The sequence below is a fragment of the Ischnura elegans genome, chromosome 4 (genome assembly GCF_921293095.1).
Source record: "Ischnura elegans chromosome 4, ioIscEleg1.1, whole genome shotgun sequence".
In the NCBI taxonomy this organism is placed as follows: Eukaryota; Metazoa; Arthropoda; class Insecta; order Odonata; family Coenagrionidae; genus Ischnura; species Ischnura elegans.
Genome location: NC_060249.1, coordinates 92,530,522 through 92,547,235, shown reverse-complemented (window position 1 = coordinate 92,547,235; position 16,714 = coordinate 92,530,522). Strand labels below are relative to the sequence as shown.

General features: G+C 37.6%; 1 protein-coding gene across 2 annotated transcripts in view; it reads left to right on the top strand.

Moving 5' to 3' along the window:
• Positions 1–16,714, top strand: part of LOC124157779 (sodium-coupled monocarboxylate transporter 1-like) — a 95,135-nt gene that overhangs the window by 40,102 nt on the left and 38,319 nt on the right. Inside the window, exon 1 of one of the 2 annotated variants that reach the window (XM_046532787.1) lies at positions 10,673–11,069. The exons of the other annotated variant lie outside the window; for it this stretch is intronic. The gene's annotated coding sequence lies outside the window, so the exon portion shown is untranslated. Of the gene's footprint in view, positions 1–10,672; positions 11,070–16,714 lie in introns of those variants that run through there. 2 annotated transcript variants of the gene reach the window in all.

Sequence of the window (16,714 nt, the reverse complement as noted above, 5' to 3'; positions counted from 1 at the left end):
GAGTATGGTTGCTGTAACAAAAATTACAGACATGGATTTCTTTTTGGCGGATGAATTCAAATTATATCAATATAACTTGTAATATAAATTGATACCTGATACAATAAACAGAATTGGTATACATTAAATATCCATGCACAATTATAATGTGCCAATGTTCAATTCGGTTCTAATTTTGAATTTGTCACGCATGAGAAATGTCAGCAAACATCATTAATCAGCCTAGAATAAAATGAAATATTGGTTTACGAATTTAAAAAAGGTTTTAGCAACATTTAGTTCTACACTTTCAGTATCCTCACTTTAGGCAAATAATTTGACGAATTTGCGTACGTAAGTATGGTTACAGTAATACATGCTCCTCCCGTTCTGCTCCTAACTAGTATAACCTCCCGCTTGCAAAGCGAATTTCTCGTGCGTCACTTTGAAGTTGTTAATTATGAGGTGATATTAAGAGAAAAAATGGGATATAGGTGTTCAAAATGCGTCTGTTGGTCAATTTTGTTGATTGCTACTCAGGACGGTTCCTCGGGGAAACAGCATAGAGTACCCTGTTATGATGCCGTTCATAACCACTCCTAACTTGCCTTCGTCCGACCAAAGAAAATGCCAACCTGATACCCAATGCTCATCAACCCACTTCCGGAAATCGAACCCCAAGCCCTTGACGTGGGATATCAGCGTACTGCCGACAGCATTTAGATTCCAGCACTAAACCACTCAGGCTGGAAGCACGCCTTCGCCACCTTCTCTCACGGTTGCAACATATACGCGATAGCAGAAATATGCGTCTTCGAAATTTAAGGAGAAATTAAGTCGAAAATATACCCACTGCTCCCGTTTTCTTAATTTCACACGCGCTTTTGGATCATATTTTTACAGTAATTTTTACATACTTTTCCCAAAAGAAATTATTTGAAGCAGAGCATCTTAGTATTAATTATTAGTAGTAAGACTACTAATGTCGTTGACTTCGGCGATCAAATGGAAATATTCATCGATAAGAATTTGGAAGACTATACACGACATATTGACGACACAGACACGACTTACACACGAGGAATCCGATTTCAGTGTACATAAAAATAACCATATCAGAAAAAACAATATTTTACACAAATACCCCTCTTCAAAGTAAATTCCAAAGCATTTTCTGTGCGCGGAATATTTATTTTGTGAGAATGACTAAAACACAATGACGGCCAATTAAAATGCTCGACTCTAGCGTAAATAATGGAGCATCTCGATAGTGGTAAATCTCTAGGCGGACATTTCGCTTAGAAATTATTACTTTTTTCAACCAATATCTTCAATTTAGTCAATGAGCGGATTATCAAGTTTACATCTATTTATGCACTCATTAATTCATTCTATTTTCAAACCCAATCAGATCAAAGAAGAATTGGCGTAGATTGCTTCGGCCTCATGGAGTCATTTTACATAACACCACGAGTTGAAGTAAAATGTCCTGCTAAATGTAATTTGATGGATAATACTGCGTAAAGGAGAAAAATTACACATTAATTTTATAAAATATTGTGAAAAAGGGAGAAATACGCATCCATTTTATAAAATATTGTGATAAGGAGGAAAATACCCATCCATTTTATACAATATTGTGTAAAGGAGGAAGTATACACATCCATTTTATAAAATATGGTGATAAGGAGGAAAATACCCATCCATTTTAAACAATATTGTGTAAAGGAGGAAGCATACACATCCATTTTATAAAATATGGTGATAAGGAGGAAAATACCCATCCATTTTAAACAATATTGTGTAAAGGAGGAAGCATACACATCCATTTTATAAAATACTGTAAAAAGGAGGAAAAATACCTATTCATTTTATAAAATACCACGATGGGGAGATAAAGGACCCATCAATTACATCAAATAAAAAAATCATACGAAATTAACATTTATTTTATTATATTTATAACTTTATACAATAATATTATTATAATGGAATATAATTTGTATCAAGGAAAAAAATCCACATCCATTTTATCTTTTAGGCAGTTTACACTAATTCATCAGCATCAATACATATTAAAATTTTGGAAAGATAAGTGACACAGGACATGCTTTGAGCCCATAGCACAGGGAAATAAAAGAGTTTATACGTAAGAGGACGAAAAGGTCGGACAAACTAAAAGGATGATCAAATTCCCATCCGTAGCAAATGGAAATTTCGTCGGGAAACACGGAGAATATAATGCCCAATTCACGATTTAGTCTCCCGCTCCCACCCTCGGCGAACATTTTTTTTCTCCGAAATACCAGAGCGGAAAGTAAGAGAGGCGACAAAGAGGGGAAGGGGAAGGTGGGAAGAGGGGGTTTGCGAGAAGAGACCGTGAATCGGGAGAGGAGGAAGCGGCGCGAAACTGGCCACGTGATCAGCGACGAGAATCACGAGCGCTTCCATTCACCAGCCCTCGGGAGGGGGAGGAGGAGGCGGCCGGAGTGGTCGGGTAGTGGAATGGGTGGCTTGCTAGGGAGGAAGCCGCACTCCGGAGTTTCCTCTTCCAACGGCACCGTCCGCGATGGAATTGCGGCAGTCGTTATATGAACAGGGAAACGAGTTCACTGTCACTTCTCGGTATCAATGGGCGGGCGAGCGGCTGGGGATTTTTACGCGAGAGTTTTTCCTACATTTTTATGCTCTTGCTAAGCGTGTCATCTCCGAGAGCTTATCCAATCAAGACGGTTGTCTCGTCTGCTTCTAGATGAGACACAGTTATGGGTTCCAGTTGATGGTTGCGGTATGACATTATTCTAGCCTTATTCATCCTCCATCGATCATGAAAAATAATACCGTAAAATGCATTCTGGGATTCACCCTACCTTATCGACGTCATATTTCCGTTGCCAGGAGGCGGCGAATATGTGACACCATTGAATTGTGGTGGTTTGCATATTTGATAAAAATTAAAATAAAACAATGAATAAATCTAGAAAGTGTCTATTATATCACTTGTTTTGGAACTACAGAAATCGAAGCATAGAAACTTAGAGTGGAATTGGTGATTTAAATATCGCGGGGCTCAACCAACGACAGAGGACATGAGGACGATTTTTTGCGTTAATGATGGATTAGAGGAAAGACGGAAGGAAATCCAGTTTCCATATTAACCCACACTCAACAAAGTAAGGAAATATTTTCTAACATCTTATTCCAATTCGGTAGCGCTGATCTCATTTGAAGCACTTTCAAAACTAAAAAAAAACACAAATTGCAGCACTTGTACGAAATATCACTCCTATCAACTCCGACAAAAATGGTAAAGCCTGCTCACAAAGTAATTGACAGTATCAAAACTCCCATGCTGTATTTTGTGAGGCTATCGTCACCGTGAAACTAAACCCCCAATTTTCATAATATTACACACATAATTTTCATAAATAAATCATAAATAGTATTCATAAAATACTAGTCAGTACAAATTCCGGACAATAATAATCGCTCATTTTATTACAACAGACTCGGTGATCGTGAAATTGAACATGGCTTAACGATTCGAGAATGATATGGAGGAGAGGGACAGAGAACATATTCGTAGTTTTCTCATACGAATTCCTAAAGATTCCAAGTCCAACCCTTCCCTGGACTCGTCTTTACAGAACACATTCACCGAGTACAAAATCTATAAACACCCTCTCTTCTTCAAATTAGTCATTAACTACACTAGCGAAGAATAATATTGCCTTAAAATCTATACAACAGCTTCTTTTCCAAGCTTAAAGATTGCGAATAGCATTTTCATATACCTCATTAACTTCCTATTCATGGCGATAATAATATTATTGCACTAAGGAAATATATGTATTTGAAACCAACCTCTCAGTAAAACGGTGCTCCAAATATTTGGGCTTCTGAACGAATTTTGAGACATCTCATCCGTGTTCTGTCTGATGATATTTCTAAGCACTTTATTAAGCAAATGGTTTTGTTTGCAATCACGCGCACGAGATAAAGTTATAAACAATAAGGTTGAAATTCGCAATAAACAAATATTTGGCTTTGCAGGTATATTTTAGAAAGATATTTTGTTCGCGAATTAACCACTAAAGTCGCGTCCGGTATTCGTAGCCTAATATCCAAAGAGTGTAGCAAGTCTTTACATTTTTCACAGATGCTGAGTAAGTTCAAAGGCATATATTTATTACCAAGCACTCGTTTTCAAATGATAAATGGCTCTAGTAAGCAGCGGCGAGTCTTTTAGCACCTTCCCAATTCGAACCGGTTTTTCGCAATTTTTTCTGACCCGTTCCTTCACCAAGCTGGCTCAAAACTTCCAAGCTGCTCCTGAGTGTAAAAAAGTAAACTTGTTTATATTGATTTCAGAACGAAAATCTGAGAGATTAGCGATGATTTTCAATGATAGAGCCATTCCCGAATAGCGGAGGACGAAGCGGATAACTGTACAAAATAAGCCTTCGGAGTTTCTCATGAATAACTTCTCGCGCAGGGGACCAATTTTTTTACTTATACTGCCGTAAACTTTAATTGGATCTCAACACATGATATGAGCGATTATCAACTTAAATAGGTGTTATTTTCTTCGAATCAGACGTCAGTACATTAACTACGAGTAAAAGAGAGTTGATGATTTCTAGAGAATCAGATTTCCTCCACGTGTTCTGGGGAATAAAAGTGGATCGTTACTTTCCTTAATAGAAAATTGGAAAGGACTACGACATAATGGATCTTGATAGATAATTCATAAGAGTTTTCAATTGTTTTGGATATATTTGTTAGATTGTCGACCCGATTTTCTGCGGAAAGGTTCGGGCTTACCAGAGAATAAGTCTAGAAGTTACGAACGAATCAAACCCATTCACCTCACCATGCTGATGCTACTAGCGTTTTCATTTCACATTTTTGTATTCGATCAGAATTTCTGGTACAATTTTATTCAATGTGAGAAAAAATTTCAGGTTCATCGAATTTCATCTTTCATAACTCAGTAAAATTTCAATGACTCAAGGATTACCAGAAAGTAGAAGCGGTTTCGCAATGAGAATAACCAAAATTCAATATGCTGTACATGCTTCATATTATTTATTGTCATTCATTAATTAAAATACGACTTGAACTGATTTAGCCGCAGGAATGATCAAAATTCAATATGATATACATACTTCATATTCATGGTTCCCACTCAAACTAAATTATAAAATTCACTGTTTTTTCCAGGTTTTCACGGTCTAAATTTCGCCAAATTCACGGTCTTTTCGTAAGCCATTTCAGGAAGAAACATTGATCACGTAACAATAATTGGTCGCACTTTTAACTAAACTAAAAATTTAGCAAACGCGATAGACGCCGGGAATGCAAACGCAGCAATGAAAGTGCTCTTATGCCGTCGCCAATCTTTGCCAAAATTTAGAGCCGGCTAAAGGTTGTGAGTGGGAAATGGAGGGTGACAGGGAAGTCAACTTTTCGCTAGGATTAATGAACATTTTAGCTACCGGCCAACCAATCACAGGCTTAAGGTCTGTGAATCGTCATGGCACACGGACCAATAATAGGGTGGTTTCCTTCATCAAAGAAAACGAAAGGCATTGATTGCGATTCGTTACCCACCAATAGTGTATTCATAATATACAAATTATTTTGTTTTAGAAATACCGGGTTAGACGAATGGCAATGGTCCATTTTTATCCTCATTTGAAAAGGGCCAGATTGGCGCCCATGCGATGCCACTCCACGTGACGTCACAGGGACCTAGTTTCTATAGGAGAAGATAGGAGTTATACGTCGTCTGAGGTTACCAATGCATGCATGAGGCGCAGAGCTCAGGGAAACATGTCTTAACAATCACTTATTAAAACTGGCTAAGGTCGGAAAGTTTTCCTCGTTTGATAAGTTATTAATAATCCTTATTTAAGCCAAGAGCTACCAGCCAGCAGGGTACTAGGCTAGCCGCTAGCAGACTGCGTCGTATCAGCGCTAAGCCTCGTCTCAAGGTCACCTCGCAGGGCGGGAGGGGGAACCAGAAATACGTCACGCGGAGAGACTTCCCGACATTCATGCTTAAGCGTCGCGTTTTCGCGCGCTTGAAAATTTTCACTTTTCATTTAATCGCGAAAAATAGATATCGTCATTTAAAAATCTAAAAGCGTGAAATACGTACTCCAGGAGTAATAATCTTTCGATTTAGGCAATAAAAAAATAATAGGAAACCACCCTATTGTGCAGGAAAATGTGTGGAAAGTGTTTGCGAGTTACTGACCTTGAAATAATGATCGACGTATCGATTTTTCTTTTGATCAGTCAATCATAGATCTACAATCAAGTTTGAAAGGTTTTTAAGGTTTAACTACGAAATTCACGGCTATTTCCAGGTTTTTTCACGGTAGACGAAATTCACGGCTTATTCACGGTTTTAAGGTTTTCACGGTTGAGTGCGAACCCTGATATTACTCATTGTAATAGAACTATTCAAATACCACTTGAACTGATTTTAAACTGGTTTAGTTAATTTTTTCATTAAATGGCAGGGTATCGATCCACTTCCTCGGTGTTTAGGCTACAATACGAACACATGGTGACATACATGCGCTTATCTACATACAATATTGGCGAAATACGCAATTACTCATGGACATTTGCCCTAATCATGTGCCAATACGGCTTATTCATTTCCCCTGCTATTAGGAAATGACAATTCCCAAATACTTTTGCGTAAATTGTATTGTATGACTATTCAAATTCTCAAACCCCAAAGGAATTTCTAATAAAAAAGGGTACAGGATAAAATTGGAGAAAGAAAAAGGGAAAAAGCTATGCTTTTGTGATATTTTTTCGTAATACTAAAAGGTAATAACGGGGTCAAACAAAAAAGAACTATTCTTGTATTCTTAAGAGTTTGCTCATAGTGACGAGTTGGGATTAGAGCCTCGTTGGCCCGACGATTATTAACGTCAGCGTAGATTTTACGCTAATTCAAACACCAGAGAGCGTTACTCAACTTAATAAATAAATGCTTTCTGAGGATATTTTTCAGGACTAATTTTTTAATAAATTAGCCTGAATGTTACTTCAACTTTCTTTCTACGAATATTTATTTCTTCACGCCTCTAAATTTAACGCTCAGATTTATAGTTTTTGAAATTACTTGTTTGTACTTTGGCAAAATTAAATATCCCGTTTCTTAAATGAAAAAACAAAAAAAAATCCTCAAATAATAATGCTGCATTTTTAAATCGCTGCCCAAGTACTAAATGTGACAGTTAATGCACATGAGAAGATAATATTATGTTACATATTAAATAAATACCTGTAAAACACTTTGATAATTTAATTCAATCGGCAATATACGAAATAATTAGTGAGAGATAATGAAACATTGCTGATTTATAAAAACTAAATAATTTCTTCCATCTCAAGCTGCCTTCTGTAATACAAAATTTCGGAAATTTTGACTTTAACTCAGTATATCCATGCATTGTTGATTTAGAGTCAAATAAAATTTATCGTTTTATTTATACTGTTAAAGACAAATGAATAATTCATATATAACAAACCTGAATCGAGAGCATGGGTTTCTCTTCATGTTATGGAGCATTTGTGCAATATCATTTTGAAATTCTAGTAAAGAGATACAGAGATACCAGATACACAGACCTCCCGTAATTACTAATAATTGCGCCTTTCCGCAGAGTTTATCTAGCATCAAACTCACTCATTTGTGTGTGATACTACTTCCGTCACTGATCATTGCTAAGCTCGGCCTTAAGAAAGCATACAAATTTTCTTGCCCATACATATTCGCAAGAGAATATTTTTTTTTAATTTTCATTAAAAGATTTCTTGACCATTCTCCTTTCTGCAGATATACAAATACAGGAAAAATCTTAATATTACAAGGTATTTGATGTCATGTCGTCGTCATAACCTAAGTATCCGAGATAAATAAACGTAATTCAATAAAAAAAGATCGCGAATATGGACATGGTCCAGTAAAAGTAAAATATTGGCTTTTGTGTTGCTCAGCGCTACATCAAAAATCCGACAAAATAATCAACATTAGTTATACTTCGTGTCTTGGAACTAAAACGTAATTGAACGAGTTAGAGAACACTGTACGTTATACTCATGTTTACTAATTAGTCTTTAATATTAATACTTATTCAATAAGGTTAAAAAATAAACATTAATTAGAGGTTTCAGAGACTGTCTAGAAAAAGAACACTCTCATCGATATTTTCTCTTACGAAAATAAACCTGATAAAAGCATGTACATTGTGGTTTGAAAAGGCTGAATCCTAAAGGTCGTTGCCCTACATCCTCCGATCTTGCTTTTTCCTTCATTTAGGAGGTTATAGCCATAGAAATATGATATGATTCGCTATCGAATAGCTTGCGAAATAACGGTCAAAACTCCGCAGAAAATTTATACATAAAGGGAAACGAACGATCAGAACTTACAATTGAAATGAGGATTTTCTCTACGGAAGTGAGGCATGGACAATGACAGCAGCGGAGAAATCAAGGGTAGATGCTTTCGAAATGTGTTGCTTCAGAAGAACGATCAGGATCAAACGGATTGATCGTGTGAGTAATTAGGAAGTCCTAAGACGAGTAGGAAACAAGAGATGCCTCGTGAAAACCTTGAAAAGAAAACGAAACAACGTTATCGGCCAAATCTTGAGACACGATGGCCTGATTTAGACAATCGCTGAGGGACAAGTACGAAAAGAACGGAAAAGGATGATCTCGAACAAAATATATTGAAAATGTGAAGAGGCATGTGAAAGAGAAGAAATACGTAGGTGTGAAAAGGTTAGCCGATGGGAGAATTGAGGGAAGAGATGGGTCAAACCAATCTTAGGATTGTTGACCAGTGATGATGGTGTCGGTGCACTCCTACCGTCCAACCCAATGCGTCGTTAAGTAGGTTACCCTTGGCTTGCAGTGTCATTGAATCGTTACACTACTTATATTCAGATATCACCACCAAGATACTTCACCTTCACTTATTTAAAAATTTAATTTATATTTATTAATAACATGATCAATTCGTGAATGGTGAAACATAAATAACTGACCTTTCAATAGTATACTGCTTAATTTAGCATGAGTCTTGGATAACTTCTATAAGCACTGGTTTTTAAGAAATCCTTTTTTTCTCAGGACTGATCTCCAAGTTGACTCGTAAATTGTAATATTAATATTGGAGGGATTTTTCAGAGTTATAATGTTAAAGAAGATTAAGAAAACGCATATGATATGTACATACAAAGTGAAAAGTAAAATAAATTATATCTATTCTTCCCATCGGTGAGAAATTATGGCATAGTAAACTGAGAAATAATGGAGGCTGTTTTCAACTATAACCTTTCGTTTGAAGATGACTCCTTTATACACAGTCTATTAACCTGGAGTTTCCGTATATTCCCCTCAGTGATGATAATTAATAAAGTTTGATTAATACTGCATATTATATATTACAATTAAAAATTGTTCTCATTCCTGCTATTCCCTATAAGCTTTTGATAAATTCATACAAGAGGGCAAAAGGTTTTTCAAATAACAAAAAAATACGTGCCATCCTAGCAAAAAAAGTTTTCTCAAAAACTAAATGTCAGCAAATCGATTGAAATTTTTGACAGAAGTCTATGTTGCATGCATTTCATCTGATAAAAGGTTATGAAAGCAACTTTATCTAACTAACATCAAAAAATTTTCGATTGCCTTTGAAAAAACAAGGCTCGTAGATTTTTCGGATAACATTTGAGCATTATTTATGTTAACATAGAGAAGGCAAAAACAAAATAGACATTATGCTTCTCTCCTCTTTATGGTCTGCAATTTTGAATAACCATCATCACAGTACCAAATGATGAAATTTGTAGCTGATTAAACCCATTTGGAATTACAAGGATGTTTAGCCTTGTCCGAACCCTATGGGTGATCACAGCGATTTTGTTGTTGATGCTTCAGGGCAGTGAAAGCAGAAAACTTCTTCTGCACACCTGAGTGTGATGAACCACTGACACAAAACCCATCTTCAACCTCCAAGAAATTACTTTTTCTCTCTCGGAAAATCCAAACATCAAATCTCCCAGGGCATTTGCCCATTTGAGAATCATCCTCTTCTAGGAAGCACGTGTTGGAGCCGATGGAAATAAGAGTGCACGAAAAAACCAAAACACAACAATCGGATGGGCAGCTTCCTGCTATTGTAAATACGACCGGCTCTCCCTCAGACACGCGAGTTCTCGTGAATCGACCTCTAAGTCACGGAAAACACGCGTGTCTCTCATTCCACCGCGACTCACGAGCCCCAATCACGGCTCAGGGGCGCCCCAGCATCAAAGGAATCATCTCAACCCCTTGGTAATACTATGCTTCGGCCACTCAACTTCCTCCTCCCCTCATAAGACGCTTATTCACCCATCCCACAGCGCCGTACGCAACTCATTTGTCACCCCCCTCACTCTTATTCGCGGACCTTGTTCTTCCTTCCCCCCCCCTTTTCCACATTTCCCCCACCTATGATCAACGCACGTGTTGAACCTTACCTCACACTCCTCCCAGGCGCCGGTACTCGGTTATCCCCACCTCTGACACCCTCTCCTACTCCCGGCGGATACGCGAAACTCGCCCGCCGAACGCACGACAGCCTCCCCGCCAATATATGCCCCAGCGTCCCCGCTCACTCGAGTAACAGTCCAAGTCAGGTGGTCGGAGGGATAGCTTCGCGTCCCGTCTGCCGCTAAATTTTTACCGTCCACCTTTACGTGGACATCCCCAGTATAAATATTTTTTATATATTTTATTCCACCGTAAGGTCAGGGCGAGATATCTCCGGGACGGTTCAAATCTCGTCTGCCAGAAGTTCTTGTTTTATTTTCGCAAGTCGACGCTGGAGATACGTGGATTGGTTCGTTTTGGATTGTTTTGTTTATTTTTTTCTGACGCTCTCTCATTCCACCGGTGTTTCGACTTTCTGCAAAAGGACTAAAAAGATACCTCAACGCCGGGACTTGTGATAGGAGACCAGAAGATTGTGCGACATCGTCCAAGGAGGATACCTACTGTGTCTAGCGCATTCTGTAAGTGAAAGTCCCTTCCTCTGCCTTGAGCTCATACCCTATTTAAGCATAGTCGAGGTGAATTTGCAAACTCCTCCGACTCCAGTCGAGAAGTTGTCTTCTTCTCGAGATGCTGACATGAAAGGCGCTCTGAATTTCAGATTTTCGCACTTCTGCAAAAAATTTTATTGAATAAATAGTCGTAAATTCATTTAAATAATAGAGTAGTTTAAATGAATAAATAACTGAAAATATAACTTGACCTTTTATTAAACTTTAATATTTCATTAATAATTCTTATGAATTTGACAAAGTCAATTTTCATTATTTGGGGGACTTCAATTGTCATCGGCCCTCGGAAATTATTTTTGGGTGGAAATCAAAATAGCGAAACTGCAGCCTTAAATGCTCTCTTTGACCAAAATATTATTTGCTATAGTTTTATTTTCTTCACCTTGAATTCGTTGATTTTTTAATATCAGAATCGGTGTAAGTCTCAATTTGCTTTATTTTGCGTCCATGGATTTTGACTGTCACTTCTTTGTGTCTTCAAGGTTTAATTTGGACCATCAATAAACAAAAAAAAAACACTTGCGGAGGTCAGTGCGGTGATAAGGTCCCATGACAATTCTGAGGTCGAAGTTCCCACTCTCTTTCAAATCTCTCGTTGCTTTTAAATGCTTCCTGCTTCAAAAATTTAATACATTTTCTACAGTAGATAGTGGTATATTTGCCTCTCAGATATTCGTACAACGAATGAGTAAATCTACTATACCAACCATATGATACTGCAGTTTAAGTTAGGTTCAGTAGCTCGCGGGGCTGAAATTGGGAATCACATCTAATGGCTAGGAACAATGATCAGAATCTAACGACATTGCTACTCGTTAAACCCGGCTGTATTTCAAATACATCATCTTGCTCAAGAAACCCGTTATCAGGGCTTTTAGTGGGTTTATGTTATTTTGTCAGCACTTGCAATATTGCCACCAGTTTTGAAATATTGTTTTCGCAAATTACGTATAGTTTGGCAACAAACAAATCATTGCAGTGGACATTATAATGTTTTTTAATCAACAATATCTGCTGTCTTTATCGCCAGATTCATAAACGGACATTCAAACTATAGTAACGCGTAAAAGTTTTCTAAGGTTGAATTTGTTATTTCCTATTATACGTAACAGCTAAGCGGATGTTTGCGATTAAAATGTTCAGTGCGAGTATTAGTTTTCCTAGTACATGACGTAGGTTGTTACTGCTCGGAGGTGACCCCCGACATCACAAGCGCTCACCTTGACATTTAAACACTTGACAAGTTCCATCCTTCAAGCCCTCGTGAGATTCACAGAAGTTTTATCAGGTGCCAATTCACGTGCGCGGGGACGTATTCGCTTGCGTTTAGTTCCGACAATCACCACTGTGATAACAGCACGGCGACGAGATGTGGTTAAGCTCCGAGAGAACTTCGAACAGTATGCGGGAGACTTCAACGAGCGCGCGGTCCAGCGCAATCTGGGGTGAACAGAGTGCGGGAGCACTTCCCGATTTCTCTCTTGTGTCGCCGACGGAGTAGGCACCCGTCAGCCGGTGGACGCTAGAGGAGCGATGACGAAAACGCGCGAAAGTCTTCTTCCCACGTACTACATCTCGCAAGCGTCTACCAGGGATATCATGCGGGTTGCTATTTCAGAAAGATTTCCAGCCTCCCATTCCAAGAGAGATCCCATAAATTGTGCATCAAAAGTAGGCAAAAACATGAAATGAATGGTGGAGGCTAATACTCTGTATACATCCACCTTAGGATGTGAAGTAAAGATATATTGAACTTTGCCACACAAGTATTTATTTAAAAAAAATGAGTCAACATGTTTCACTGCACTACAACATCATCAGGACTGTTAGTCATATCAGGATGATGCTGCGGTACAGGAAAACATGTGAACACATTTTAAAATAAATTTTTATGTGGAAAAGTGCAGAGTACCTATCTTAACTTCATGTCACAGTCAAAATCTTTTTTCCCTCGAGCACGCTTACATTCTTAGTAGTGCATCAAATATGAGAAAAAAGTAGAGGGTTTTACGGCATTTTTTTACTCCCTTCAGTACACTTGAGGAGCACTAAATCCTCAAGGCAATTTCCAGAGAGATTGAGACCGTAGAAAATAGTAAACCTAGAGTATTCAAAAGTTTCCTAGGCAATGCATTTTTCTCCATTTTTTTCTTTGTTCCAAAGCAATCATTTTGGCTTTAATATTCATGTCCGCCTAAATAAATGTACCGATTCGTCGCTCCCAATGGTTGTTCATCACTCCAGAAATCTAAAATCATCATCGAACACTCCCTCTTTTCTGTGCCTACTATTATTGACAGTGTAGATTTTAATTCTTTGCACTGGAGAAAGAATTTACATTCTGTATTAATTCCTATTTACAATAATGTTCATTGGTCCAACCCACGATCGGCTTGGTGTTTGTCGCAACACTCCCTTCTGGCTGCATTTCTGGGAAGAGCTACTGCCCACACCGGCTTTTACCCTTTCCCATTACACAAAAAAGCAATTCAATCCATACCAAAGCATCAATCTATTCTGCGTGACTTACCAACAAAATGATATAGTATTGAAGTTGTAAGAGGCGAAACTTTAACATTAAAAAAATGAGCAAAAACACTGTACGACAGTCTCTCCGGGGCTTGATATCAAACAGTGGCTTTCCACAACAGAGGGTTACGACAGAAGATGACCCAGCGTCCTTGAAAACCTCATGCTAAATCTTTTATTTTGAATTCGCTCAAAACAAGCCCAACCACTTTCAAGGAAAATCGAACTTCCCACGTGAGGGAAGCCCACTCTTTCCACAAGCGTCAAATTCTAACAAATTCTAAAAGTTGATAAAGCAATACGAATATCATTCAAAGGCGTACCCATTGTTCCCAGAAGATTCGGCTCATTTGCTCACAAAGGTTAATTTCAGTTAAAGCTATTCATCGATTTCCTTAGGTACTGAGTTCCTTTTTATGGATCGGAACAAATTTCTGTCATTGGCTGATGTGGTTATAAATGACATCTTACGCATTTTACTCCCTTGTATCGTACACAGGGAAATCGTTTATTTAATAAAATATATTATCCTTAGCCTAACTAAGTTACTGCTTAATTTTCGGCACTTTTAACTCCTAAAAATTATTTTGTATGAGCACTCTTCCTCTCTTCTGCCCTAAAGACTTCAATTACTCATAGATTTTGTTTAGCTTAACCTGAGATATATGTTTTCCTTACTCCTCGCTTTACAAAGCGTGAACTGTAATACATCCTCGTGAGACACTAAAAATCATTAGGAATGCAAGTTTATTCTGAGGAATTTAAAACAAGATATCGCTAAGAAATGCAGGTTGAGGAAAAAATCTTTAAATACATTACTTATTTTCTGACCTTAGCAGATTAAATATAAGAGTTAACAATTTTTTACCCGATAGTAGAACTCTGTAGATATAAAAGAATGCTGATTGCGTCAGGTTGATTAGTTTTGTATACTTATTTTTGCATGTCCCATGAAAAAATAGGAACCTTTCTTTCCCTCCGCGGCGAAAATGGGCGAGAATTCCGTATTGGTTCAGCAGCCAAATCATTGTGAAAGGGATGTGAACAACGCCGGTCTAAAACCTCGTTCCGCCTCTAGGGTCAAAAAATAAAAGTCTTGAATCTCTCGAGTGCCAGGCTATTGCTCTGCTTTCACAAATTCGATTTTTGAGCAACGGTGAGAGGTGTAAAGTGTTTACCTGCGCCCTGACGTTATTAACCAGGGAAATAAATGCTTATAATAGGTCCGCATTGAAGGCAAACACCATGGAACATTGTTTCATCCAATGCTCTGGAATTTCTTCGCGAAAACTGGTGTGACTGAGAACGTGAGTGTTTTTTAATCTAAAATTTATGGAAACACCACTCTCTGGCCTTAAGATAAATCTCACATTAGTTTCTGCTACATAGAACATAAGTTGAAAAATTATTAAAGACTAGCCCCTTTCTATGTTCGCATAAAAATTTGTTTGCCTTCGCTTCCTTTTTAAATTTAAACACCTGCAAAATGTTCATTTCGTTCCACAGTTTCTACTTAGTTGCACAATCATGAACCACAACTGTCACTTCGTAGTAGAAATTTCTCTTTAGTGTGCTTAATTTATAATTTATTCGTTGAAATATCGAACGCAAAATATTAGCTCCTCTATACCAACCTTAAGTTTATCATTTAAATATAAAGAGTGCCGTACATTCTCTCCCCAAACCTTTATTTTTTTCATGTCGGTCATATCTAAAGCCAATAGTTTGACGCTAGAAGTTTTTCCCAAAATTGAAGTGGAAATATATTTTACAGAGCGCGTTCGAGAAAGTGAAACGCTGACGAGGTTTTACAGGCAAAATTAACGAATTACTTTAATATTCCCTCTTTGCAGAGTCTCGGGGCATAGAGTGCTGATAGAACAATGGTTACATTGTAAATACCCAAACGATCTCAACAGAGAGGACTTGCATGTTTTGAGAAACGATTTTCTTTTCTATTTTCCATTTAACCCACCCCTATCTCAACCAGAACAGTAGGGATTTGTTGTCGATACTCATGCTTCAGGACCACGCTCCGCCAAGTAAGTCACTTCCTGCGTAACCAGAATGGATTACTCTTTTTGTCGACACCAGATACCGACGGGTCGACTTAATTTCAAGACTCCGAACGTACGAAAAAGAGGGAGTAAGCGGATACATTTTGTTCCATCACAGGACTGTGAGTAATTTATGATTCGATCGTATTATTTTCCTAATGCCAGTACACCTCTAAGGTAACGCCGTTAAACGATGTTGCACGGCAAAGTTGAAAAAAAATTAATAAGAAATAAAATTCCTTGCAGAACTGTCTCAGCCCTATCCTAGCAGTATAAATATTTTCAAGAAGACGTGCAAAAAATTTATCTTGGAAAGCTAATTTCATTGCTTATTTAAAAATTTTCGATATCACTGGGCTAGTTTTATTTTGGAGATGAATTTTCATTTATTCCATTTTCATTACATGTTACCTGTTACCACCTGACTAATAGCCAACTAGTAACTTGTATAATATAATAATAGCAATTTTCCTTTTTAGCTATTACATTGATTTTATAATACACCTACAGTAATTATGAAGAAAAATCTCTGAAAAAGGATGCTTTCAGTTCTGGTATCAAGCTGAAAGAGCCTCGTATAGTGAAATGTTCTCAGAATAATGAAAAAGGCATACGCAGTCTTATTGCTAAGGCCATTGCTATTACCTAACATGAAGCGGTTCAATGGAGTAAGACCAGACACTGCTGATAATTGATTCAAGTGAAACTTAGCAAATCCTATTGGTACGTAAAATTTCCAATACGCTTCAAAGTAGGTGTAAGTTTCAGTGTCTAGTTATAACATGGCAGAATTTGTAAGTGCAAGCTGATGTAAGTCACATTAAGCTCTCTTTCCCCTCGTAAATCATTCAAGTCCAATGTCAACAAAATGGTGAAACTCTGACAGAACTCGATCGGCCGAGCAAGGTCGAGAAGGCATTTGCGAGATCGAAATAAATTTATTTCAACATTTTTGTCCATCGGTTATCTATCAATTTGGACAGAAATTTTTATTCGGTTCCAAAGAAT